This window comes from Trachemys scripta, chromosome 5 (genome assembly GCF_013100865.1).
Source record: "Trachemys scripta elegans isolate TJP31775 chromosome 5, CAS_Tse_1.0, whole genome shotgun sequence".
NCBI lineage: Eukaryota > Metazoa > Chordata > Testudines > Emydidae > Trachemys > Trachemys scripta.
The window spans coordinates 25,858,713-25,885,865 of record NC_048302.1 but is presented as its reverse complement, the minus strand read 5'-3'; the positions used below and the strand labels follow the sequence as shown (position 1 = coordinate 25,885,865).

Genomic DNA, 27,153 nt, shown 5'->3' with positions numbered 1-27,153 from the left:
ACAAGATTGCTCAAAGAAAATACCAGACTCCATCAATTTCTACTTCCAACTGCAACATCCCCCAGAGCTCCAAACTCTGGCTAGGCACTTGGGTTGAAAAGAGGCAACAATAGTATATTAAAAAAACGAAGTGGCAAACATGGAGAAATAGAATTAAGGCTAAGCCTTCTGCCATAGACTTCCCTGTAGTTGCTATGTATCAGCAGAAAGAGTATGTTAGATCACACAGGACCAAAACCCTCTTACTGACATAGTAGGATGATTAAAATGTGAATTTCCTTGCTTTTCATGCTTCATGCAGTGCCTGCAGTGGGAAGAATGAAGGATGTGGGTGAGTAGCAACCTCTTTAAGGCTGCAGATCTAAATTGCAGAGTAGAACACTGAGGCTATGTGACTGGTTAATTAAGTAGTAGAAATCACCACAGAAAAGAACCAGAGACCCTCAAATGAAGCTGTTCACTCTCTCTCAGCTGTATTTTCTGTTAACTTTGTGTTTCATTCTTTACATCTCTGCATCCTTTCTTCCATCCTCAGGTATAAAAAGAGGGGTGGGAGAAGGGATAATTCAGAAGAAATGCTGCTACTTGGCACTTGCTAGTAGGTGAAAAGTACTGAAATTCAGTTCCTGCTCCCTTGAACAATTAGTTTGTTACACCATTATTTTGGTGTAAGGTGTTTTGTATTTTAATAGAAAGAGTTTAGAATAAGCTTCAATACAGATGGCTAGAGATGGAATAATTTCCACAGTACAGAACTTTACAGGGAGGAGGGAGTGCACCACAGAATTATAAATAAGCAACTCAAGCAACTTCACTATTGCCTTCTTTATTAAACCAACCATGTTTGTGATTTATTGTTTTGAAAAACGCACATATTGTTTCTGCAAGGACATTTTATAAACCTCCTGCAACCACTGTAGAAAATTACCTTGACTTCATAATGTCACTCCCACATGAACTCCTAAGAGGGAGAGGAGGATGAATGGCTAAACAAATTACAATGAGCCACATGCAACACGACAGAAAGCATTCCACTGGGTCTTTTAGCAAGCTGGGTGAGGGAAGGGGACAAGGAAAATGTTATTGCCTGGCATATCCTCATAAAACTATAGACACAGATGCACGCAACCAAGAACATGTATTTACAGTGCATTGCCTACCACAAGGAGCATTAATTATGCACGGCCGGCTCCAGGGTTTTGGCCGCCCCAAGCAGCCAAACAAACAAACAAAAAAAAGATGCGATTGCGATCTGTGGCGGCAATTCGGCGGGAGGTCCTTCGCTCCGAGCAGGAGTGAAGGACCGTCCGCCGAACAGCTGGACGTGCCGCCCCTCTCCAAAGTGGCTGCCCCAAGCACCTGCTTGGTAAGCTGGTGCCTGGAGCCGGCCCTGGCATTATGCATGTCTGTCTTTCATTAGCCTCCTGACTTATTCTCTGCATATCCAAATCTAGCGCCTAGTCTGACTAAAGAAACATAAAAAGTGGCTCATAAAGAACATCAATAAAACAAATGATGGGATCTCATCTGGAAAGGCATATTGCTAGTAAGGGAAGATTTAGCCTAGCCATGACTGAACCTAAAAGATCATGCTACTTATGGAGATCCATTTTTACAGAATACTGCCACTAATAAAATAATCATCCCTCTTTGTATACAGAAATAAATATAAATATCTGAGTTCCCACTGGCATGTCCTCCCCCACTAGCTACTGTGCTCCCCACAAACACACATTTGTTGGGAATTTGTTTCTCCATCTGCCCTACAAACTGGATCCTTAAAAGGGAGGAAGAGGGGATTCTCTGTTAGCTGTGTGTTTCCAGCATGACTGTTGCTAAGACAGTGCCGGCTTTCTGTTCTGCCTCCTTCAGCAGCAGCCGAGAGAGACCACCCCTATTTCTAACAGAGAAGTAGAGTCACAGTGCATGGAGATTTCCATGGGCATGCCTATGTGTACAGTGCTGCAGCGGCACAGCTGGTGAAGAGACTCTATGCCGATGGGAGAGCTCTCTCCCGTTGTTATAATAAAACCACCTCCATGAACAGCAGAAGTTATGTCAGCAGGAGATCACTGTGCACACGGGTGCTTATGCCGGCATAATTTACGTCACTCAGTGGAGTGGTTTAAGCTATAATGTAGACATAGCCTAAATAAAATATCAGATTCAAGATTTTTAAAAAATGAAAGACAAACCAACCCAGATCGGGCTAATACTCTAAAACCTCTACCCAAAGCTTAAAAGTGAATTGGGGATGAGAACCACCCTTTAAATAGTCTATTGCATGCATAAACTGTCCATTAATTTCACACTCTTGTTTGGTTCTCTACAGGGAAACATATGCACATGAGTATTTGGCATACTTCACAAGGAATGAAAGCTGATATCCAGTTGGGCCAGTTATCCATCTATATCCCTCTGAAAATACAACTTATTGGATCAAACTGTTGGCAATTTTACTTTATATACTAAACTTGGATGAAAGTCTAAGTCTGCCCCCTCCCTTGTTTCTACCAATCTAACTTGTGTAATCTTGGGGAAGACACTCAATCTCCCTGCATATCAGTTTCCCCCTCTGTAAAATGGGAATATGATGTCCGTTTTGTAAACTGCTTTCTTCAGATCTGGTTTAGAATAAAAATCAAACCAAGTCTGAAGGCTGTTAAAATGTACTGTAATTTACTAAATTTCTATGAAGCAACCTGCTATCTTGAGTCTGCTTCAAAATATCCCAAAATTAAGAGTACAATTTTGCTATATCTTTATTGGGAGAATATCTTCATAAACTAAACAATTTTTGTCCTTCCCTTGTGCGATTACTTAAGACAGGTTTCACTACCTGCATTGATTAAATACAAGTCTAATGATACAAAGAGATCATATTTTAAGTCGTAAGCACATCAGGCAGTGTAACGGATGAGCTTTCAAACAACTCTGCATTGCTTGATGTCTGAATACTAGTTTTGGCAAAGAAGTTTTTGCTTTGCTTTTGTATTGTATGTTAAAAATAATAATTTAAGAAAAAAGTTTTGCCAGTGGAACTTGTAACTTTCATTATCTGGAATACTAATGACCTATACCTTTTGAGGAGAATATATAACACAAACTTTATTTGGCAAATTGTGTATTCAAGGAATTGCATTGGAATTTAACACTTGGATAAACACCATTTAATTACTTGGCACTAGTTAAATTCATTACCATTAAGTGGAATTTGTTAAATACTAACCTCACTAAGCAGCAGTGATTACCACTCGGTATCATTAGGTTAAGCCAGTCTCCTGGGAGACATTCCAATAAAGCAGTCATCCTGATTTAAGCCTGGTCTATACTAGAAAATTTAGTTCTGTTTCACTATGTCAGTCAAGGGTGTGAAAAATCCACAACCCTGAGCAGCGTTGTTAAGTTGATCTTAGGGTATGGCTACACTTGCAGATGTAGAGCGCTTTGAGTTAAACCAGCCTTTGTAGAGCGCAGTAGGGAAAGCGCTGCAATCTGTCCACACTGACAGCTGACAGCGCACTGGCATGGCCACACTAGCAGCTCTTGCAACGGCCACAGAGAGCAGTGCACTGTGGTAGCTATCCCAGCATGCAAGTGGCTACAACATGCTTTTCAAATGGGGGTTGGGGTGGGGTGGAGTGTGACAGGGAGTGTGTTGTGTGTATGTGGGGGGAGAGAGAGTGGGTTTTGGGGGGCTGAGAGTATGTCAGCATGCTGTCTTGTAAATTCAGACAGCAGCAGACCCCCTCTTCCCCCGGCCTCTCTCTCTCACACAGCATTCCACAGTAATGGTTGCTTTGTCTCAGAGCAGATAAAATATATGGAGATATACCTATCTCATAGAATTGGAAGGGTCACCAAGTCCAGCCCCCTGCCTTCACTAGCAGGACCAAGCACAGATTTTTTCCCAGATCCCTAAGTGGCCCCCTCAAGGATTGAACTCACAACCTTGGGTTTAGCAGGCCAATGCTCAAAGCACTGAGCTATCCCTCCCCCGCAGCTGCCAGAAACAGAGCTTTCAAAGGGCATATCGCATTCCTGCAGTGACTCCAAAACAATACAAGAGTGGCCACTTGACTTAAGGGGATTATGGGACATTTCCGGAGGCTGATCAGAGCGCAGTAATGGAACACCTCATTCACACTGACATCTAGGCGTTTCAGCCAAGGTGCACCAAGCGTTAATCTTCTCGCCGAGGAGTACCAGGAGCCTCTAGCCCTGGAGTCAGAGCGCTCTACGTACCTTGCCAGTGTGGATGGGTAGCAAGCTAGGGCGCCCAGGGCTACTTTAATGTGCTCTAACTCACAAGTGTAGCGAAGCCCTCAGTCCCTGTGTAGACAGCAATAGGTTGATGGAAGAATTCTTCTGTTGATCTAGCTACCACCTCTCAGGGAGGTGGATTAACTACACCAACAGGAGAATATCTTCCATCAGCAAAACTAGTGTCTACACTGAAGAACTACAGATGCAGCTCCAGCTGTGCCGCTGTAGTGTTTTAAGTGTAGACAAGCCCACAGTGTGATCAAATTAAGTAGAATGTACTGTGACAATATTTTACATTTGTTGGGTTCTATCCATCTAGCTTCCGCACTAATCTGGGTGGTGGTAATCCCCTTGGGTTCCGTCTGCTGCCCTCCTGGTTTGGCCGGGTACTGTCTACTTAGAACTCAGGTAAGTGTTTAACAAATTCTTTAATAAAGATGTGAGGCTACAGACACCAGAGCTCTGCGGACCAGGCAGCGTCACGGTGACGTAACCTGACCAGCAGATAGCTCCAACGAACTGGTCACAACATACACTATATATATTAATAAAGTAACCGATCAATACAGAGCCAGGCAAATTGATGTTAGGTAAACAAAGTAACCAATTAATACAGACCATGAGCCGTTGTTAGGTAAACTGATTAACTAGTCAAGAACTGTTGTTAGGTAAACGGGTACCTTTCACATGAATGATAACGCTAAGCAAGCTTCTGAGGCCTGTGTACCTCAGGCCAGGAGTCCCATCTACACATATGAAGACTCACAAAGGTCACATAAGACCCCTTGATTTGACAGCCCCAGGCTGCACTTACTCTGCTGGCCATATCCTGGTAGCACACCCTACAATCTTTCTATAGCACTTTCATCCCAAAGTACACCTCTACCCCGATATAACGTGACCCGCTATAACACGAATTCGGATAGAACGCGGTAAAGCAGTGTTCCAGGGGGGCGGGGCTGTGCACTCCGGTGGATCAAAGCAAGTTCGATATAACGCGGGTTCACCTATAACGCGGTAAGACTTTTCTGCTCCCGAGGACAGCGTTACATCGGGGTAGAGGTGTACTTTCCAAATTATACATCTATAGTACCACTGAAATAAAGTAGCCTGAGGGGCTTATGGTGCAATAAATATAGTAAACTCAATGGAACTCTACCTTGCTGAATCAAGCTGTTCGATTTTAACCTGTAGGTCCAGGAAGCATAGGTTACTAAGGCAAGGTGTATACTAGAAACTTTTGCTGGTATAGTAGGATCGATTAAGGTTGTGAATTTTTACTACATTTTTAGCCTGGCAGTTATACCAACAAAATAGTGCTTTTACTAGCATGGCTTATTTTGCTTGAGAAACTGGTATAAGCTATACCATCAAAATAATATTTTTGCTAGAAAAAAGTGGGTCCTACACTAGGAAGGTTTGCCAGTACAGCTATATTGTTTGGTGGAGATCAACTTTTCCACTTTTTGCAGGCTTAATTTTTTTAGTGACCAAAGCTGCATTTTGGATCCAGGCCACCTTGTTACCAGGTATCAGGAATATTTCCAAGAACAAAAGTTAAGCGGGAGGGCTCTAACTTAGCATCCAATATCAAACTGGTCCTTTGACCCAGCTCGTATCAGAAATTCTTGATACAAGGGCACTCCCAAAACATACCAACAGCCAATGTAGCACCAAGGGAGTTACATTTCCAACAGCAGTCAGCGTTTATAAGGCCCACTACCATTAGCCTATGTGGGAATCAGTATGTTCAAAAAAGTGTCTATTGGTGACTAAACCATAGTCTCAGGTCTATAGCTGCTTTTTTATCATTAGATACAATTGTATTGCAGTCGGTCAGAGATAACAGTGATTACTTAATTTTTTTAAAATCAAATTTCTATTCCAATCAACTCTCAAATTATCAAACTTTGGCAGAGTTTTTTGGGGCAGAAACTCATAAAAGGATACTGCTGGCTGAGTAAATCCAGGAAGTTTTCTCTAAAATGAAAAAAAATATATATTTTTTGCATTCGAAATGTTCTTTTGTTACTAATCCTGTCTTTCTTAAATGGTTAAAAATGATCATTAAAAATTGCATACATTTCCCCCTCTTTAAGGTGTTTATTGTTTGCATTGCCTTCATATGGACAATGAATGCACAGTAATTTTAACTTTTATATTTAGACAGTTTCACTATGTAGTTCTCACGTGCTAGCAAAAGGCTGCAGTGTTTGGGTTGCAAGGAATGGGGTGGGCAGGTTGGAAAGTTATGTCCAAATCAAAAACTGTTTCCATTACATTTAAAAAATATACTGCTAGTATGAATATTTTTATCTATATAGATTTTGTAAAACTATTTTGATTACAAAATCTAAATATTCATATTAGGTTACGATATACTGTCCTTTTAACTTCCTCACTCATTTCACTCTCCATCAGGAAGCCCAGGTTTAGATGACCCTCAGCAGAGACATTGCACTCGGGAACAAAATGAAAATATAACCACTAAAGACGTACACGCTCTCTGCATCTTTCTTCAGCTCACTGTGACTCATTGTTACATAAGAACTGGACCAGATGGTGATCCACTGAGACTACAAAACAGGCTGTATGCCTTTTGGCCCTTAACCTGAAAATGCTTCACCATGTGCACAGTATATACACAGGTGCGTAAACCCTACTTGTATCCTCCTTAAAGTGAAGAAAAATGTTTGCAGGATCAAGGCCTTTGTTTATATTCATTTTCCTTTCTGTACTATAGAACACACAGTATGTAACAGTTTACAAAATATGTAACTGTATTGTACATGCTGAGCCAAATCATCAGTACCAGCAATTTCTGCTGAAGCCAACAGGAATTAGAGGCTCAGCACCCCTATCAATTCAGATAATTATTTTTGTGTATTAGTTTTCATTCAAAAACATTTTTATATCAATCCGCTGCTCTCATTTCTTCTGCAGCTTTATTCTTCTTACTCATTCTTTTTCTTCTTTACTAGCTCTCCTGTCCCTTTCCACTTCCATCTCCTCCTTCTTCCTCTCACTCCCTCTCCTCCTTGTTTTGAATAGACTCATTTAAGGGCATTGTCCTGCACCACTGAGGCCCATAGGGCTTAATCCTGCTTTTAAATATCCACTATCTAGACTTTAAAGTTAACTTTAAGCATATCAGTGTTTGGAGGATCAGCGCCTGCCTGACTCTGGAAAGTTAAAATGACTTATCACAGAGAATTGTCAAAAATATACACAGGCAACAAACAAACAGAAAAGTGCTCTCCTCTCTGATCTCTTTCAGTAATAACTGTAGGTGTCACTTGCAATAATAGTAAGTAAAACATTTCACAGAGAACTGATTTTTTAACACGAGGTTGAGTGGTTTTTTTAGTCGACTTCACTAATCTGATTTGAACTTTTTTAAAGGTATGTACATTTACTATGAGACAATAGGATGGGTACATTTAAAAAAAAACTAGGGGTAGATTATGCCCGTAAATCCATCACTGAGGGGATCCTCCAAATGCATATCTCACCCAACCCATGCAACAGGGACCATTACCCACCTCTATGGCACTATCCTTAATTCCTAGGACCATGACGAAGGTTCTCCATGGGGTGAGAACCTGCACAGGTAGTGGGGGCTGGGTATGCTTGCTTAGCTGGCTCACATGCTCAGGGTCTAATTGATCATCATATGTGAGGTTGGGAAGGAATTTTGCCCAGGTCAGATAGCCTTTCTCTGCAGCATGGTTTGCTGAGAAGGTCCCTTGCTTGGATTATCTGGGTATATCTTAATCACTTTCCTGCCATTGCAGGGGTCTCAGGCATTGATGCACTTGGTCCTTCCGATTCTCTACCTGTGACACGTTATAGTTCAGTCTCCTGTGGGCTGCAATACTTTGGTCTAATTTTGGTTGTTGGGTTTTGTGTGCAGGTGCTGGGTGGTGCTGGCAGCCTGGGATACACAGGAGGTCAGACTAGATGATTTGGGTTCCCTTCTGGCCTTAAACTCTGTGACAAAAAGGGAAGGGCATAGGCATGGGCATGAGGGGTGCATGCTGTCTCCCCAACCAGCCTCATGGAGCTTCCCTGTAGCTGTATTCTGTGTTCCAAAGAGCCCCCTTCATGGTGGGAATTTCCCTTTAAGTGGTTCCTGGGAACAGCTGAGCCCAGAGGCAGTCCCTTTTTGCACAGTTCTAGTTGAGCTACACTGCCAGGAAGTGAGTTGAGGGTCTGCTGAGGGCACAGAGCTGGCCTGGAGGCACGGGACTTTTGTGCAGATCGCTCTGGCTTCTTGCATTTCTCTTGGGATATGCAGGGCTTCGTGTTGGGCTCTGTAGCTCAATCCTTGGGGAGGCAAATCCTTCCCTTCCCACACAGAAAGAACAAAGAGGGAGGGACTCTGCAATAAGGTCCCCATAGAAAATTCCTTTCCCTTCGTCTCCCCCGCCCTCCCTCCTCCCAATCAGATTTTACCATGGAAGGAGGCGATCTGGCCCCAATAATAAAATAAAGTAGTATGCACTGAAGAGTCATACAGTGAACTGTGTCCAACACAGTTATACTGAGATGGAAAGAATGCCACCTTTCTCTTCTAAAGAAAATTTGTGCTCCGTTTTTGCTTAATTCTGGGAGTATACTCCCACTATATGGAATTGAAAATGCTACTTTTTGTAATGTGGACTTGCAATCTATAGGGGATGGGGCAAAGACCACTAAAAAATTAATCTTAGGAAAGCTTTCATTAAAAAAAAAAAAAGAAGGCAGGTTCTGTGACCAGTAATCTCTGATTCCCTGTCAAAACGATTAAGCTAACCTCTGATAACTTCTTCAGTATTGCTTACACAGGTCTCACAGGATGTCTGGTGCAGCAACCTTAAGTCACCTTAGTTTAATTTTTTACAACACTGAACATAGTTTTCTTTTGTTAGAAATTAGGTTTCACTACTGCAGAGTTAAAACAGTTCAGTCTTGATAGAAGGACAGTGTTTGGTGTGCATTATTCACCTGTTTAAAGAGTTTGATATATTGGCCATTGAGCTGTAAACAATGTCAAAATATTTGTTTCTTTTACAACTGAAGTCCTTGCTAATCCTGCACATATGCAGCTGTTTTCTGATCTTAAAATTCCTTTAACCGATTCTTAAAATAGGGCTTATTGGTGATCATTAAGTGGAACTTGATAGCAGACAGCAAAGGCATCTAAATTTTTATGACTGTTTTACCAAGAGAGACCCCATAACACAGCACAATTAACATGAAAGAATCCGACTTTCCTAGCCATTACTACAGGTGACAGCAACTAGCTGGCCACCATTAGCACAGGCTTCACTGTATATACAAGCCAAATAACGGCCTGGTCTACACTACAGAAGTAGGTTGACCTAAGGCATATTATGTCAACCTAATAATGTCAGTGTCCACACTACAGCCTTGCTCCTGCCAATGTAAGTGCCCTACTACACCAACATCATAACTCCACCTCCAGGAGAGGCGTAGGGCTTATGTCGGTGTAGTTAGGGCAACACAGTGTCCCTGTAGACATTATGTTATTTACATAGGTTGTTGGTGCTCATTCTTGTAAATTTCACGGTTCTCTGCTGGAGAGCTCAACTCACAGCTCGGACTGTCACCTCTGGGCAGGTCGGGGGCTCCCACTAGAGCCTGGCTGCACCCAAGCTCCTGGCTCCCCGCTTGGAGCCTGGCAGCCTGGGTGCAGAGGTCGCTGCTGGGAGCCCAGATGGCGGCCATGCTCCCAGCAGGGAATGCGGAACCAAGAGACCAGGAGGGAGCAGGGAGCCAAGAGCTCGGTGGGGTGGATGGGGAGTCAGGCTCCTGGCGGGGAGCTGCATGTGGAGCTGAGAGCCTGGGCTCTCAGCCCCCCTGCCCAGTGGCGGATTAATGATTTTGCCGCCCTCGGCCACATATGAACTTATTAAACATCAATATTTTTAATATCAACACCAATATTTTCACTTTTTACTTCACTACTACTTTCCACTATTTTTTCTGTCTCGCTGTTGGCACTAACTGATACAACAAAGGAATCTATTTTGCACATTTTTGCTATCATTTCATTTTCCCTTTCTTTCTTTTGTATAGCTTTTTTTTTTAACTGAGAACCGCTTAATTTCTTCATTATTAACATTTAGGATTCTCGCGAGTATGTTTACTAAATGGCGTCGTGCCATCATTGGTGGTTTCAATATGTGCTATGACTGGTAGAATTGCAGCGTCACTGATGCAGTGATTACAAAAATGCTGCTATTATAAATTTGCCGCCCATGGCCTAGGCCTTGTCATCCTAGGCGATAATATGCCGCTGCGTGCGCGCGCTCGCTCTCTCTCTCTCTCTCTCTCACACACACACACACACACACACACACTCTCTCTCTCTCTCTCTCTCTCTCTCTCTCTTAAGTCGGTGGAAGCACTCCCAGTGAGGACAAGCATCACTGACAAGATGGACATGAACCACCACAGTAATTCCTGCAGTGGCTGTAAGTCGACCTAACAGAGGTCAACTTACATGTGTAGTGTAGACATGCTCAAAGTAACTGATGAGCACTTAGAAAAATGCCACTATTAAATGTTAAAGGAGTGTCCATCTGCTCTCTAAATTTCCTTCTGCCATTTTGAGCACAAAGGGTAACCTTTTCAAAAGTGACACAAGAGTTAGGAGCTTAAGTCCTATTTTCAAAAGTGACTAATGAGCTTTCAATGACTACGTGCCTAAGTGACTTTTGAAAATGGGACTTAGGTGCTTATGAAAATTTAACCCAAAATCATTTGTGGATGCAAACAGCATTTGTGTGCACACAACTGATAGCATCAGCATGTGCAATTTCAAAGTTTTAAGCCATCCAAAAACTTACATATGCAAAATTATTTTCTTTTTTTTATTCTCCCACACACTCAGGTGTTTAGGGCATCAGTGTTTGCCATTTATTTTGGTCTTATGCTGGTCTGTTCAGGCTTCTGAGTGTCATGTTGATGGATTTGGCTTTTCACTATTGTTCTGCAGTGTTTCTCTAGGTTGTCCTCTTTTTTTCTTTCCAGGTTCATCCACATTATCACTTGCCATGGAATTTGTGTTGGTGGCAATCTTAAAGTGTGTTCTAAATATGTCCATCATTATCATCCTCTTGCCATATTTGATGCTTTAGATTGATTTACTCTATTTAGAATTTCTGATGTTGCACTAAATTCTTTCCAGTGAACTCAGAAGATATTTCACAGGCATTTAGTTTGGAATGACTTGATCTTCTTATCAATTTCTGTTGTAGATTTCCATGACTTTGCTCCAGAAAGGAGGACAGACATGATACTGATGTTAAAAATTTATATTTTTGTGTCAGTCCCAATCATGCTACTTCTCCAAATAGTTTCAGGTTTATAAAAGTTGTTTGCTGCTTTTGATACTTGTTGCTTGATATCTAGCATAGTGTCAACATCATTGCACATCCCTACATAGCATCACCATGCAAAATTGCAGGCTTAAATTTAGATGCCACTTTTGAAAATTTAACCACACAGATATTCACCATTTTTCAATTCCACCATTCACCAAATTTAGCCATATGCCATTCGCTATTTTCTCCAACTTTTTTATTTAAAAAATAAAAATAATTTAAAAATTCCATAATCACAACCAAAAAGGTGAGTTGCACTGTTTCTACTTAATCCTAATTAACATTTCTTTTGCAAATCAGTTATCCAAATTAGAGGTCTGAGTCCAAATTGAGGTAATTAGGAGCACTAGAGTGAACAATCACTTCTAGGCCCTCTATGGCAGTAGTTCTCAACCAGGAGTACGTGTATCCCTGGGGGTACGCAGAGGTCTTCCAAGGGGTCCATCTACTCATCTAGATATTTACCTAGTTTTAAAACATACATAAAAAGCACTAACAAAATCAGCCCAGACTTCAGAGAAGCCCCCAGCCCAGAGCCCTTCAAAAAGTTCTGGAAAGTCAAAACATATGTGATTTTATATGTTTATTTGAATGCTGTTTACCAAATAAATACATTGATGTTGCTATATTAGTCGTCTATAATTAATTTTGTACAAAAATCTGGGTTACTGTGGTGAAGCCTTGGTTCAGGAATTATTCCCCCCTCCACCCCCTTTATACCACTGATTCCTGTGGGAAAAGCAGTTTCAACTTACAACGCAATTCTGAGGAACAAATTGTGTCGTAAGTCCGAGGACTCCCTGTACACTGAAATGTAAGTACAATATTTATATTCCAATTGATTTATTTTATAATTATGTGGTAAAAACGAGAGGGTAAGCAATTTTTCAGTAATAGGGTTGTGCTGTGACACTTTTGTATTTTTTATGTCTGATTTTGTGAGCAAGTAGTTTTTTTAAGTGAGGTGAAACTTGGGGGTATGCAAGACAAATCAGCTTCCTGAAAGGGGTACAGTAGGCTGGAAAGGTTGAGAGCCACTGCTCTATGGAGTTACATGCTGATTCCTATTCACTGGCAGGATTAAAGACAGTTCGGATGCACAGCTGAGGAATGAAGGCATTTCTAGAATCTTACTCTATTTCACAGCCAAAAATAACTAACATTCTCAACAGATTTTCAAAAGTTCTTATTTGTCAATCTGGGTTATTTATTTCTGTTATAACCTCTTGTGTCTGAAATACCCCTGGCTGTCTAGACTAGCAATAATCTTTTTGATTACTGTATATTCCAGAAGGCTTCTAATATAGTAGAAAACCTATGTTCCGTGTTCCCTTCTTGTTTATAGTTTCTCCAGCAGTCTTTTTTATGGATCTCTTCACGACCCTTTGTTTTTAGACAGGCAGAATAAAATTTATGGGGCTGATCTTCAACTGGTGCAAATTGGCATAGCTCAACTGAATTCATATGATGATTTACAACAGCTGCAATACTGGCCCATATATCTTATAGTGTACCTCTTTCATGTAGTTACAAGTAATAGAATTACTCCTAGTGCACCCAAACTCAGACAGATCAACATGTTCCAAAATAACATATAAAACTACCCCCATTTGCTCATGAAATACTCTGAGTTAGATTAGGGTTACCATATTTTGTGCCTCCGAATGGAGGACACTCCACGACCCACGGCCCCGCCCCCAGCCCCGCCCACACCCCGCCCCCTCCCCAAAGTCTCCGCCCCCTCCCCTGCTTCCCGGGAATATTTGATTCCCGGGAAGCCTGAAGCAGGTAAGGGGGGTGTGGGGGGAGGAGGCGCGGCCCAGGCTGGCCCCCCGGCGTTTCCAGCCTGGGTCAGCTCGGGCCCTGGGGTGCCGGCCCTGGCCGACCACCCCCGGCCGCCCATCACTGCCGGCCCCCAGCGGCCCGGCGCACCCCCCCGCTCCCGGCCGCGCGGGCCCGGCTGACCTGGCTCCCCGCCGGCCGGGATCCCCGCGGGCCCGGCTGACCCGGCTCCCCGCCGGCCGGGGTCCCCGCGGGCCCGGCTGACCCGGCTCCCCGCCGGCCGGGCTCCCCGCGGGCCCGGCTGACCCGGCTCCCCGCCGGCCGGGCTCCCCGCGGGCCCGGCTGACCCGGCTCCCCGCCGGCCCGGCTGACCCGGCTCCCCGCCGGCCCGGCTCCCTGCCGGCCCGGCTGACCTCCCGATTTTCCCGGACATGCCCGGCTTTTGGGGATTTCCCCCCGGACGGGGATTTGAGCCCCCAAAAGCCGGACATGTCCGGGAAAATCCAGACGTATGGTAACCCTAAGTTAGATTAAAAATCTACTGTTTTGTATGTTTTACCTGTAAATATATTTGGACACAATTTGAAATAACGTAGTTTCTTAGAACACTGACATTCCAGAGTATAAATGTTTTATTCCTTCTTTTTGTTGAAAAACATTTATTCAGGAAGCATGAGTGCAAAGGAATGTTTTTAAGTCTAGACATGCCTCTTATCAAAGCAAGGATGCATTCCACATTACAAACTAATTGTTTATGCGTTATCCTATTTTCCTCCATTTGTTTAATCATCCATTGATTAAGGCAGGGGTGGGCAAACTACGGCCCGCAGGCCGGATCCGGCCCACAAGCCGTTTTAAGCTGGCCCGTGAGCCACACCATGCGGCTCGGCCCCGCTTCGGCTGGGGTGCCGGGTCGGAGGCTGCACCACGCACGCAGCTCCCGGAAGCCACGGCATGGCCCCGCTCCGGCTCCTATGCACTCCAATGGGAGCTGCAGGGGCAGTGTCTGTGGATGGGGCAGTGTGCAGAGCCGCCTGGCCAAGCCTCTGCGTAGGAGCCGGAGAATGGACATGTCGTTGCTTCCTGGAGCCGCTTGAGGTAAGCGCCGCTCGGAGCCTGCACCCGAGCCTCACCCCACGCCCCAACCCTGATCCCCCTCCCACTCTCCAAACCTCTCGAGCCTAGTCCGGAGCACCCTCCTGCACCCCAACCCTCTCATCCCCAGCCCCACCCCAGAGCCCGCACCCCCCGCCAGAACCTGCACCCTTTCCCACACCCCTGCCCCAGCCCTGATCCCCCTGCCGGGCTCCGAACCCCTCAGTCCCAGCCCAGAGCATTCTCCTACACTCCAAACTCCTCATCCCCAGCCCCAGCCTAGAGCCCACACCTCAACCCCAATTTTGTGAGCATTCATGGCCTGCCATACAATTTCTATTCCCCTCTGTGGCCCTCAGGCCAAAAAGTTTTCCTACCCCTGGATTAAGGTCTTCTGGGTTGAAAACATCTGAGCCAAAGCCATAAACAGATATAAAGTTTTATCCATCTTCATTATCTTGTTGATCTTATTCTATGTGTGAAATGTTTGGCTCTAATCAGGCTGTCCTCTGGGTTAATTTAGGATAATAATCCCAGGGATCTGGTGTTTATCAAAGATTTTTCCAACCTAATCTAATAACATTCTTCTTTACTTCCCCTAAATACACTAGGGATCTAAGGTTGGCCACTCAACAGTTTTGGGTTAGATTATATAAATACAACCCTAAAGCTTCAAATGGTATTTGTAACACATTCTTTTAAATGTTAGGCCACTTCAAAACCCAAAGAAATTTCATTATGGCTATATGAATTCTTATTATGTAAAATGTCTGACACCTGAATAGAAAACATCAAAAAATAATACAAGGCTGACATTTCATTTGTCTTGTGCTGCTTCTCTCCAACCACTTTACAATGTATTTGAAGTTTGGAGTTTCTGAAGGAGGTCCAGGAAATCCGTTTTATGAACATCTACAAAGTTATTGGTAATCTGGGTTTCTAATTACCATGAAGATACAGAAATATTAGAAGTACAGTCACCATTTGATTGTCCTATTGGGAGTACTTCTGTATTTTGTAGATTAAACATGTATTTTAGCATGGAATGAATCTTTCTAATCCCAGAATAACCTTGGAACCAATGTTAGGGGCTTAGTAAATAATGATAGCAAATCTAGATTTACTACAATCTGATACATATTATGTTCTTTAGTAAAAGCTTTGTGGGTAAAATTCAAGCCAGATTCAATGGAAGTTTTGCCATAGACTTCACCATAACCAAGATTTCACCTATAATTTCAATACAATATTTACTCTAACCAGCCTTACTAGTTGCTCAATGGCTAAGGCAAAGAAGATATACCTGCTTTTTTTGTTGTTGTTGTTAATTTACTGCCAAATTCTGCTGCCAGATGCACTGGGTTAAATCTTGAGTAAATGAGAGCAGAATAAGACCCTTAAAGAGAAGTTCCCATTAACCAAAGCCTCTGGCTACAAGGCTATTGTATAGTGCAGAAATCCAGTTAAAATGTGGGGCCAAACCTCGTGTATTTTACTAAACATACAAATAAAAACAGACATGTAACCTACTCAAAATTCTGTGTATCCTGATTGGGCTGAACAGATGAGGTTTGCAATTCATCTGAAATTTATGTCTGTCTATGGTTACAGATTATTTCAGACACATGTATATCTAAGGCTGTAGAAAATAACATTAAATCATACTATATTTGGGAAATTAGTACATTACCATTTAACTAAAGACTATATCATAGTGCATTTGAGCATGGGGGAAGTGTTATGGTTGGGCATTCAACCTTATCTTTTGTGTTTCCTGGTTTCTCAGCACCTAATCATTCAGCCATAACTTTGCGTTAACATATTTTTTGGCATATACATTTGTATTTTGTTGGCCAGCCACAGGGAGTTATGAGACAAAAGCACACCAATCAGGGTATTACAGCCTAAACTAAGGTGTTTCTCTTGTTCGTAAAATTACTTGCAGAAGGCTATTGCTTTGCTTGTTTTCTGTATTTTTTTTTCATTCTCTCATATTTTTTTTACTGAAATGTCCAACATGATATATTAAAAAAAAAAAAATGCAAAACCCCCTCACAACTGTAATTCTGATCACTTGTCAGAAATGTTCTACATGTAACATTCCTCCCACCATAGGAATCCACTCAAAAGCTAGTACAGTCTCAGGTTCTATTATCTATACCAGTGGTAGACAACCTGTGGCCCGTCAGGGTAATCCACTGGCGGGCCGCCAGTTTGTTTACATTGACCGTCCGCAGGCAAGCTGCCTGCAGCTCCCAGTGGTTGCGGTTCACCGTTCCTGGCCAGTGGGAGTTGCGGGCCGCGGGGATGTGCTGGCCGCCACTTCCCGCAGCTCCCATTGGCCAGGAACGGTGAACCGCGACCACTGGGAGCTGCGGGTGGCCGTGCCTGTGGATGGTCAATGTAAACAAACTGTCTCGCAGCCCACCAGCGGATTACCCTGACAGGCTGCAGGTTACCCACCACTGATCTATACATTGAGACCCTCTATCATGCTGTCTGGCTTGGCTCACAACTGAGAGTGCCAATCTCAGGTCAGACTGTCAAAAAGTAAGGCAGACACCCCAAACTGGTGGTATAGTCCATACCAGGGGCTCTCAACCTTTTCAGATTACTCTGCCCCTTTAAGGAGTCTGATTTGTCTTGCATACCCCCAAGTTACACCTTACTTAAAAACTGTTTGCTTACAAAATCAGACAAAAAATATAGAAGTGTCATAGCACAACACTATTGCTGAAAAATGGCTTACTTTCTCATTTTTACTATATAATTATAAAATAAATCAATTGGAATATAAATATTATACTTACATTTCAGTGCACAGTATACAGAGCAGTTTAAATAAGTCATTGTCTGTATGAAATTTTAGTTTGTACTGACTTTGCTAGTGCTTTTTATGTAGCCTGTTGTAAAACTAAGCAAATACCTAGATGAGCTGATGTACCCCCAGTGTACTCATACTCCTGGCTGCGAACCACTGTTTTATAATTAGATTTCACTAAGCCAGTAACAAATATGCACTCCTGGATCACTATACCAGTATTACAATGGAGTCACAGGGTACATCTTCACTACCCACCGTATCGGCGGGTAGCAATCGATTTATCCGGGATCGATATATCGCGTTTCGTTAAGACGCGATATATCGATCCCCGAACGCGCTCACCATCGACTCCAGAACTCCACCAGAGTGAGCAGCGGTAGCGCAGTCGACGGGGGAGCCGCGGCCATCGATCCAGCGCCGTCTGGTAATTCGATCCAAGATACTTCGACTTCAGCTACACTATTCGCGTAGCTGAAGTTGCGTATCTTAGATCGATCCCCCCCCAGTGTAGACCAGCCCAAAGACAGTCGCCTTACGCTCTCCAGCCTATCTTGCCACCCAGACAAACTGGACTTTGTGATAAAAGGTTATATAAACCAAAAGTTGCATCACATTAGGTTACTCCCAATCCCAAAGGATCAGTCACTTACTGCAAATCAGTTGGTACTCTGGATCTTACACCAAAAACAATGCTGGTAGCCAATTCTCTTGTAAACTAACTAAAGATTTGTTGGCTAAGAAAAAGAAACGAGAGAGCTATTGAGAGGTTAAAGCAGGTAAAATACATTAACATGTGAGTCAAAGTTTGTAAATCCAAATGACAGCAGAGATATTAAACTGATAAGAACAGATAGTAATCTGCTATTTTTCCAAAAATCTCTCAGGGCTACCCAGAATAACTCTGGGGATCTCTGCCTTGCATCTGGAATGCTTCCTTGTAAGTTCCCAAACAATTCAGAGATGAGGATCTTTCCTTGAATCCATCTTTTATATCTTCTTCATACAGACAGCAAACTGACAGTTTCTGTACTCATGTGGACCTTCCCCTGTTGGCTGTGCATGAGGAATGCAGATTAAGTCTGCATCTGAAGAAGTGAGGCTTTTTAACCCACGAAAGCTTATGCCCAAATATATCTATTAGTCTTTAAGGTGCCACTGAACTCCTTGTTGTTTTTGTGAATTCCCATTGTGAACTCAATGGTCTTTGCTTTGAAGTTAGCACTAGTCTTTGATGAGTAATTTAGCTATAAAGATATACATAATGCAAATGTCTGCCATTACCTAGGAATAGATGAGTGAGAACAATACTGGTAACATCCCATTAGTTTTCATGAAGTTCTAATATCTGAATACACTCTTTATTAACACACCTTTGATCTAGGGTTATTTAACCACAGGGTGTACATAATGTAGAAAGAACGAGGAGTACTTGTGGCACCTTAGAGACTAACAAATGTATTTGACGTTCTTTTTGCTGATACAGACTAACATGGCGACCACTCTGATAATGTAGAAGTAATGTAACAGCAAACCTCAGGATATAGACAGCTGAAATCAATACAATCAACACCTCCTTCAATCTCTATTAGCATAGGAGTGAATTAGTTTGAAAACATACTAACACTTAACACTTCTTTGATATTCACATACAAGTGAATTGTCCTGTGGCTTTGACTTGAGCTGGTCTGTCGGCATCACACCCTCCACGCTGTGAAAACACATTTAAAGATGGATTCCAGAGCTAAATGTGCAGTTAGGAAAGTTCTATCATCATGGTGTTACTAGACCCTCATGGATGTTGTGAGGATATATCAATTGAAGTTTGTGAGGTGCTCAAATACTACAATGATGGAGGTCACATGAACAAGTAAGTAAACGGGTAGATAAATAGACCCATGATAGAGAGATACATGCAGTAGATAGACAGCACAGGACTTCCGCAGAGATGACTCTGGGCCTCAGACAGGTTTGCTAACATCTGAGTGGTCTTGAGTGATCTGCAAATTGTAGGGAATGAACTCGCTGCCCATTCTTCAGGCAGTAAGGTGGAGGGACAAAACCATCCTGCCCCGAAAATCTACAAAATGGTTTTCTTTTCACCCAGGTTTCCTCCCATGGATTTTTCTTCAGGAGAGGACAATTTAGTTTTTTTCTTTTACCAAGTTATATAAAGTAGCCACCAGATAAGCTGCTTGTTTCCCTAGCTCATTATGCAGAAAAGCGGCTTCATGTTAGTAAACCAGCCGCAAATTAAATGTAGTAATAGTAAACACAAAATCAACCAGAGCTTAGAAGTGAAGTTAATCTTACTGGCAGCTTTTCTTTGTAGAGCCACAATAATTCTGTAGCACATTGGAGTAAACTTCTGTGGCACAGCAATTCCTCATCCATTTTTTGATTGCTATGACAAAGCTACAATGCATATAACTTACAGCTGCCTTTTTCTACATCAATAAAATTCACTCTTGATTACAACATACTAGTCTCTGCATACACATAATTAATCCAAGAATTGACAGCGAAGTCATATATCAAACATGGAAAAACATGTAAATGTTTATATATATAAAATTTAATTCCTGTGGCTGGTTCTGTAGAATCCCAACATTTTATATGGAGCATGACAGATTCTATTTCTCTGCAGCTGACGTCACCTACGACTCATGCACCGCAGTCATCCTATAAAAATCTAAACTAGAAAAAGCTTAGCAATTTATAGACCGTTCTTGGTGGAGGTTGGGGAAAATGCAAGCATTCACATTCTCCTTCTGGAAACAATAGGCCAGATTCTCAGCTTGTGTGAATGCATGTGGCTCCACTGAGATCAATGGTGCTATGCCAATTTATGCCAGCTAAGGAGAACTTGACCCAGTACTGCTATTTCTTAATTATATTGGGATAATCTCTGAAAGTTGTACTCAGGCAAAACTCCAACTGATGTCAGTTGGCTTCGTTGAGGGTCTGGCACAAGTACCACTGAATACAGAGTTGAGCCTGAGTAAGACATGTAGCATGTGCCTGTTGTTTTAAATAATTTCTAATAAGTGTTTTCTCTTCTGCTCCTTCCGGTGGTTGAACCTCTCTAATCTGGCACTCCCTGGTCCAGCAACATCCGTGGTCCAGCATAGGCGCCAATTCCATGGGTGCTCCGGGGCTGAAGCACCCACGGGGAAAAATTAGTGGGTGCGGAGCATCCACTGGGGCCAAGCTCCCACCTCTGCCCCCTTCGCCTCTTGCACACCAGTGGCTCCATGCTTACCAACTACTCCTCCCTCCCAGCACTTCCGGAGCACCGCGAATCAGCTGATTCATGGCATTTAAGCTCTGGAGGGAGGGGGAGGACCAGGGGCTGGCGACTGGGAACCCGGGTGAGGGGCTGGCGGCTGGGATCCCAGGTGGCAGTGGGGCCCCCGGGCGGGGGGCCATGCTGGGTGCAAAGCCTGGGGGTGCTGCAGCAACCCGCCACACCCCTACTTCTCGCGCCTATGGAGAGCCTCTGGCATTTTGCATTGATCTCCCATGGTTTGGCAAATTCTCTGGTTTGGCACCGGTCAGGTCCCGAGGATGCCGGACTAGAGAGGTTCAACCTGTAGTCTCCTGGCATCTAAGCTCTTAAGTTTTATTTTGTGCCTCTAGCCAAGCCAAGTGACCAGGAGTGACTGGCATTAGTATCTGGTGACAGATACTAACTAAAATATATGCATAAAAATGAATAAACACCCCTTCAGACAAAGTTCTCTTTCTGTGTGAATATATTTTATAAATGGTAGGGAGAGGGTGGATAATACGTTTCCTAAAGATACCATCGGTGGAGGCTTTTCACTCCTGGGCCTCAGATGGGATTGGCTAGATAAATATCCCCCTAGTCAAATATCAACTAAAAATATTTGGTTAAATTTGGCTTGCCAAATGTTTGCTGGTATTTATTAGGTTTAGCAAACTATTTGGTTCACCCATGTCTGGTATTGTAAGTGGGTGTATATGTTTTAGTTAGTTTGTATAACAAATGGTAGGATAAATCATAAGGCTAGACAAAAGACATAGCAACTCCAGCCAAGCTGTGAGTATCAAAAGACCAGTAGAGAAGGACTGAAAGGCATAGAAGAAAAAGCTGCAGGTTGAGTAAAAAACTTAAGAGCTCTGACATCCATCACAACTTGCCAACCCATTAAATATGAGACACATTGTGGGTAATATAAGAAAAGCAATTGTAATATGTTTTAACACACTTAAAGGTTAAACACTGCATGCAAAGTAAATGAAATAGAAATTGTCAGACACTAAACAGTTAAACACCAGAAAGTAAGGAAATTAATTTGTTTCCACTGCAACCCATAACTCAATCATATTGCACATATGCAGAGAGCAGTTAAAGAGAGCACCGTATTCGGTAAGATAATCATACGTACATGCAATATGGCCAAGTTACAGCTGCTGTGGGAATGACAAATTTGTATTTCTTTTGTTTAAAATATTAACCCAAACGTTACATTCACATGCCAGCAGGGGAAGGGATTGCATCTATTATTTAAAAGTATACCCCCAAAGTGTATATAAAGTAATACTTCCATCTTTGAGTTATGATGATGTGAACAACCAATTAAAAGTATCAAGTCTTGTGGTTTATGATGTCACTAGAAACTTCCAATGGAATTACTGACTTATTAAAGGATATTGTAGTGAGGCACAGTAGCCTTCCTCTGAACCTGAGACGGAGGGACCACTACAGATAAGGTTTTCCTCTATTACATACTTGTCCAGGTCATTTATTATGACAGCTGTGATGGACAGACCTTAATATTAATGCAAAATGATATTAATAAAGTTATTATCATTTTTGTTATGACACTAAGCTTGCCTGCGTCTTTACTGATGCTTAGGATATATATTTATCATTCCTTTCATACATATGGTGCTTGGAGAAAAGTACTTCCTTCCCATGCATATATTTTTTGTTTATTTAATTATATTAAATATTCAGGCTAACCAAAGGAATTCTGCATTGTCACCCTGGAGACAAACAAATGTCAGGAAAATAGTTCTCCTTAGCCATAAAACCATGTTTATTACCCATAAGAATGTCTCATCTAAACTAAAACACCTCCGTTTACATAAAATATCGGTTTGGTACAAACTTAATCCTCACTCACGAAATGATTTGGGAAAAGACTTGATTGTGACAAGAATGTAGGGTTGTGTTATTAGAGCAATATGTCTTGATGCAAAGTGAACTTTTTTCATGCTCCCAAGAAAAACTTATAAATAAAGAATTTTAGATATATCCTTGTTGAAATTAATTTTATGATTACTCCAAATGCTTCATTCAGAAATATCTCTAGGAAAAACATATGTAGCTGGAAATCTTTTAAACCTTTGTTCATTTTTTAAATGTTGAAATGCCAAAGCATTTTGAATGGCACATTTGCAAATATTTTAACTAAATACAAGTGTCTAATGTAATTTCCTAATATCATTGCTGTGTAAATGGTAAAATGCTTTATGTACCAGCCTGGAGCCTAATGATCTTGCTAAAATAATTACTAATGTAAGAAGCCGTTTAAGTTCAGAATAGTTATATTAATGGGGAATTAATTATTACTAGCAGTACTCAAGTTACTCCCTCTCTCAACTCAGGAAGACAAGAACAATCATCTCTCTAAAAACTGTTTTAAAGAATCAACAACTTCTTTAATAACTATTTAAGCTAAGGACTGTTGAAGAAATCATTAATTTAAAAGGATTGTTTTTGAGAACTAAAAAACTTTTTATAAAAAACAGAAGTGCTTGGACTCTCTAAAACAGTATTTTCATTTCCTGTTGAACTCTAATCAAGCTAAAGAAATTTCTCAGAAATTGAATAAATAAAGAGATAAAACTCTAACTTTAAAGATATTCTTGAGAATCTCCCATGACAAAGACAAAGGAAATACATCTGTCAATAAATAATTATAACTCTAATGCACATATACATGAACAAACTACATATTCATAAGATGAAGAGGCTTCTAAGGGCAACCCATGGAGGTACTAAGCCAATCTGAACCTAAACAAGCCCGAAATCTGTGCATTTTCTAATCATTTCATGGAAATAGGAAAGAGAAGAATATAAAAAAACCTCAGAAGTGAGCATCCCTCTCACTCATACACCCTCTGCTACTCTGCTTAACAGCAAGAACTCATCAACTTATCCTGTCAAACTTTTCAAGCAGGCTGCCACAGACAAATAAGAAAAACAGAGAAGACTCAAGAAAAAAACAGCCATAGGAAACCACCCCAAGACTTCAACATGGATTGGTGAGAGAAGTTAACTAAGGCACTGCCAACGATTAGATTTAAACTCTAGTAATGATTTTACTGGGATATGGAAATCCTGTTGTTTTTAAGATGACAACAGTTTCTCCTGTTAATCACCAATGGTTAGACCATGTATTCTTGAAAAGGAGATGGGACTAAATACTGGTAAACAGCAAAATAGTGGGATTTAATTGGATTTAAGATTCTTAATATTTGTAATTGGCTTGACTTAAGAAAGCTCCTTAGGTGGCTCCTTCTATTTCAATATTTTCTTCCATTTCATAGGATTTAGTTAGATTGTTTACTTTGCCCTGTTATAAACTACTTGATTATTAATAATAACCGACAGGAGCCATCTGCCCTTTAACAAGTTCTGTTGCCCAATTATAAACAGCTTAAGTATCTATGAGATACTAAATTGGGCTCACAATAAATTTCAGAAGCAATATACTTAGGCTTAGAAGGATTAGATTTATCCGTAAACACTGGTAAATATCAATTTCATGGTACACACACAACCCAATGAAAAAATATTTCTATCTACAGTAATCAAAATTTACAGATCGGCAAAGGGAGAAAAATGCTACTTGAGAACTTATTAGAGCTTGATTTAAGGATACTTACACTATAGATTTTGACATGAGCAGCTGACAATTTGTGTTTTAAGTTCTAATGCTTTAACTTTTTGAATTTCAATGTCTACTGCCCTTACATAATTATTGTCTGACTCCTCGCTATTGCCTGACCACTCCATAATTTCTCGCAACTGTGAAAATTTAAATTGATAAAAATAAAAAACTTAAAATTAAACATTGATCTCATCCATCAAAATGATAAAAAAAAATTAAAATTGAATTCTGTCAAGCCTAAATATACGTTCGTCTTCACTTACTAAAGAAAAGTCCTCAGAGGCAGCCCACTCTCAAAGGTGTCATCTCTGCTAAAAGCTCTCCACAGGCAGGCATACAGAAGAGATTGTAACAGACATAACCAGTTTATCATTTGTGCAGTATTGTTTTGTTTGATGTTTTCTTTTCCTTTCTTTAATAATAAAATAGCCAGTGTTAATAACTATGATTATTTTGCTTGGCTGTAATCATGGTTTCCCTTAAGGTACACCTCTACCCCGATATAACGCGCCCCGATATAACACAAATTCGGATATAACGCGGTAAAGCAGTGCTCCGGGGGGGCGGGGCTGCGCACTCCGGTGGATCAAAGCAAGTTCGATACAACGTGGTTTCACCTATAATGCGGTAAGATTTTTTGGCTCCTGAGGACAGCGTTATATCGGGGTAGAGGTGTATGTAGAAGAACCTCTGTGGCTAAACTAATGGGAGTCACACCTCTGAGTTGGCAGTACGAGGAACAATTAATAAGAGTTGCCCTCCCATTTTCTATTTCTCAAAACTAAATATTTTTAGTCATTTTAAAAATAAAGTTACTCGGCACCCAACAACTAAAATGACCCTTTCTATTCCATATAGTATTAATGAACTATAATAGCAGTTTCATTTTCATTTGTATAAGCCTGTTATAGGCTCCTATGTATTATACAACTACTAAATTGAGGAACGAATCTAATCTTTTACATTCAGGGGCTCCTTTGGCACAAACACTGATATTTTTGTTTAAACATCTGACCTTGCTAGATGGAAATGAGACAGGAATTTCCCTATATAAGCCATATTCTGAACCACCTACCTAGACATTATTTAATTCCACCTTCAAAAGAACAGACTAGCTGTAAAATTGTCATTATGGCCTTATTCCATGTAATCTGGGGACAGTCTGTACAGCATGAGCAGACCTTGGAGCAGTACTGGAAAATTTTCCTCTAAACTTAAAAAAAAATTATGATATGGTCTGGAAAGGTTTAATCCTTTCAAATGGATTTTAACCAGGATATAGTCTCAAGTCTATGGCTTCCAAATGTGACAAATCTGACAGCTATTTAAGCATAGTATATTGTTGCAGTACAGCACACTAGTTTTCCAATTACACCCCCTGCTTCAGGCCAGGACCTGGTATCATGATTTTAAAGCATAAGTAAATATCTAGATAAAAAGAAAAATAACCTAAAATGAAGATGTAGTATCAAAACCTTTCCTTCACAAAACAGAGGATCACATTTTTAGATCTCAGATGAGATGTTTGACTTGAACCTGTTTCAATTCTGCTCTGTGAGGAGTATGGAACTTTCCTCTCCTCTCATCCTACTAGGCCATGGTCTCTTGTTTTATCAGTGACCTTATGTGAGGACACTAATGCATTCCGGTTATTGTCTATTAAGGTAAAATGTTCCTTCTGCTATGCCTGTGAGAGAAGCACTAATGAAACAATGAAACTTATTACTTATGTTAATGGTACACACAATTTACTATTATTCCATCCTTAATTTTGTTTGATGTCTAAGTTTTAGTATTTAAAGAGACATTGCCTACTTGTTTTAGCTTAAGATATACAGTATTCCTTTGGTTCCTTTCCACAGTTTTATTCTGGAGCTTTATTTTAATTTACCTTTAATAGTTTTTAAGACATACCTTACTTGCTTCAGTCTCTCTTACTCCCCTTCCCCACCAGCAGGACAATTGAGATTGTGTTCATGTGTCTGTGTGTGGGACACATGCACGTAGCTGTCAAATCCCTAACGCACAACAATGCACTGGGTCTGCCATTATTGTATGCAGTATTGTTGTAGCCGTGTCAGCCCCAGGATATTAAAGAAACAAGGTGGGTGAGGTAAGATCTTTTATTGGACCAACTTCTGTTGCTGAGAGAAACAAGCTTTGGAGCTTACACAGAAACTCTTCTCTCTTACGAACAGAAGTAGTCCAATAAAAGATATTGTCTCACCCACCTTGTCCCTCTGTTTAATTTTATACTTTTTGCGTGTTCAGATTTTATTAAACAATATTTTTGGCATGTCTCTTCTGTCTCTACTAGCAGCACCCCCTTCTTTGCTGGTTCCTGGAAGATTCCTAGAGGTGAGGGAAGAGTGAGACTTCCTCATGAAGATTTTTTAGGTACAGACGGCATTATAAGGAGGTAATGAGCTGGCAGGGAGATGAGGCAGACTCGCCGAGCAAGGGCAGTTGTAAAACGGGTAAAGCGCTACTAAAGGAGAATGGCAGCATTTTACATCCACTTTGCACTGGTATAAATGACTATACAAAACGCCAGGTAATGAGGAATCAGGCCCATGGGATTTGACTCTTCTGGACATAGATCTGGCCCCACATTAGCATCCAATCCAGTACAAGTACAAGCATCCAATCCGTCTTATTATTGAAGAAAGAAAATTCCTCTACAAGGAAATTATTTTGTATTGTAGTAGTACCTAGAGGCCACAGTCTGGGATCAGGGGCCCGCTGTTAGGCACTGTACATTTTTATAATGAAAACACATTCCCATTTTCAAACCTCTTTCTAGGTGGCAGCAGCCTGCGTTGACCAGACTATCCACCACTTACAACAGTTCCACTGAAAGGGTTTTCTTTCC

General features: G+C 41.4%; 1 protein-coding gene and 1 long non-coding RNA gene across 5 annotated transcripts in view; one reads left to right on the top strand and one right to left on the bottom strand.

Annotated features, from left to right (window-relative positions):
* The window catches only part of RAP1GDS1 (Rap1 GTPase-GDP dissociation stimulator 1), a 159,300-nt gene that overhangs the window by 77,018 nt on the left and 55,129 nt on the right, over positions 1 to 27,153 (bottom strand). The window lies entirely within an intron of this gene.
* LOC117877993 lies at positions 6,646 to 26,727 on the top strand. Its single transcript, XR_004645872.1, has 3 exons — positions 6,646 to 6,914; positions 23,568 to 23,652; positions 26,602 to 26,727. It is a non-coding gene; the product is annotated as an uncharacterized LOC117877993 (long non-coding RNA).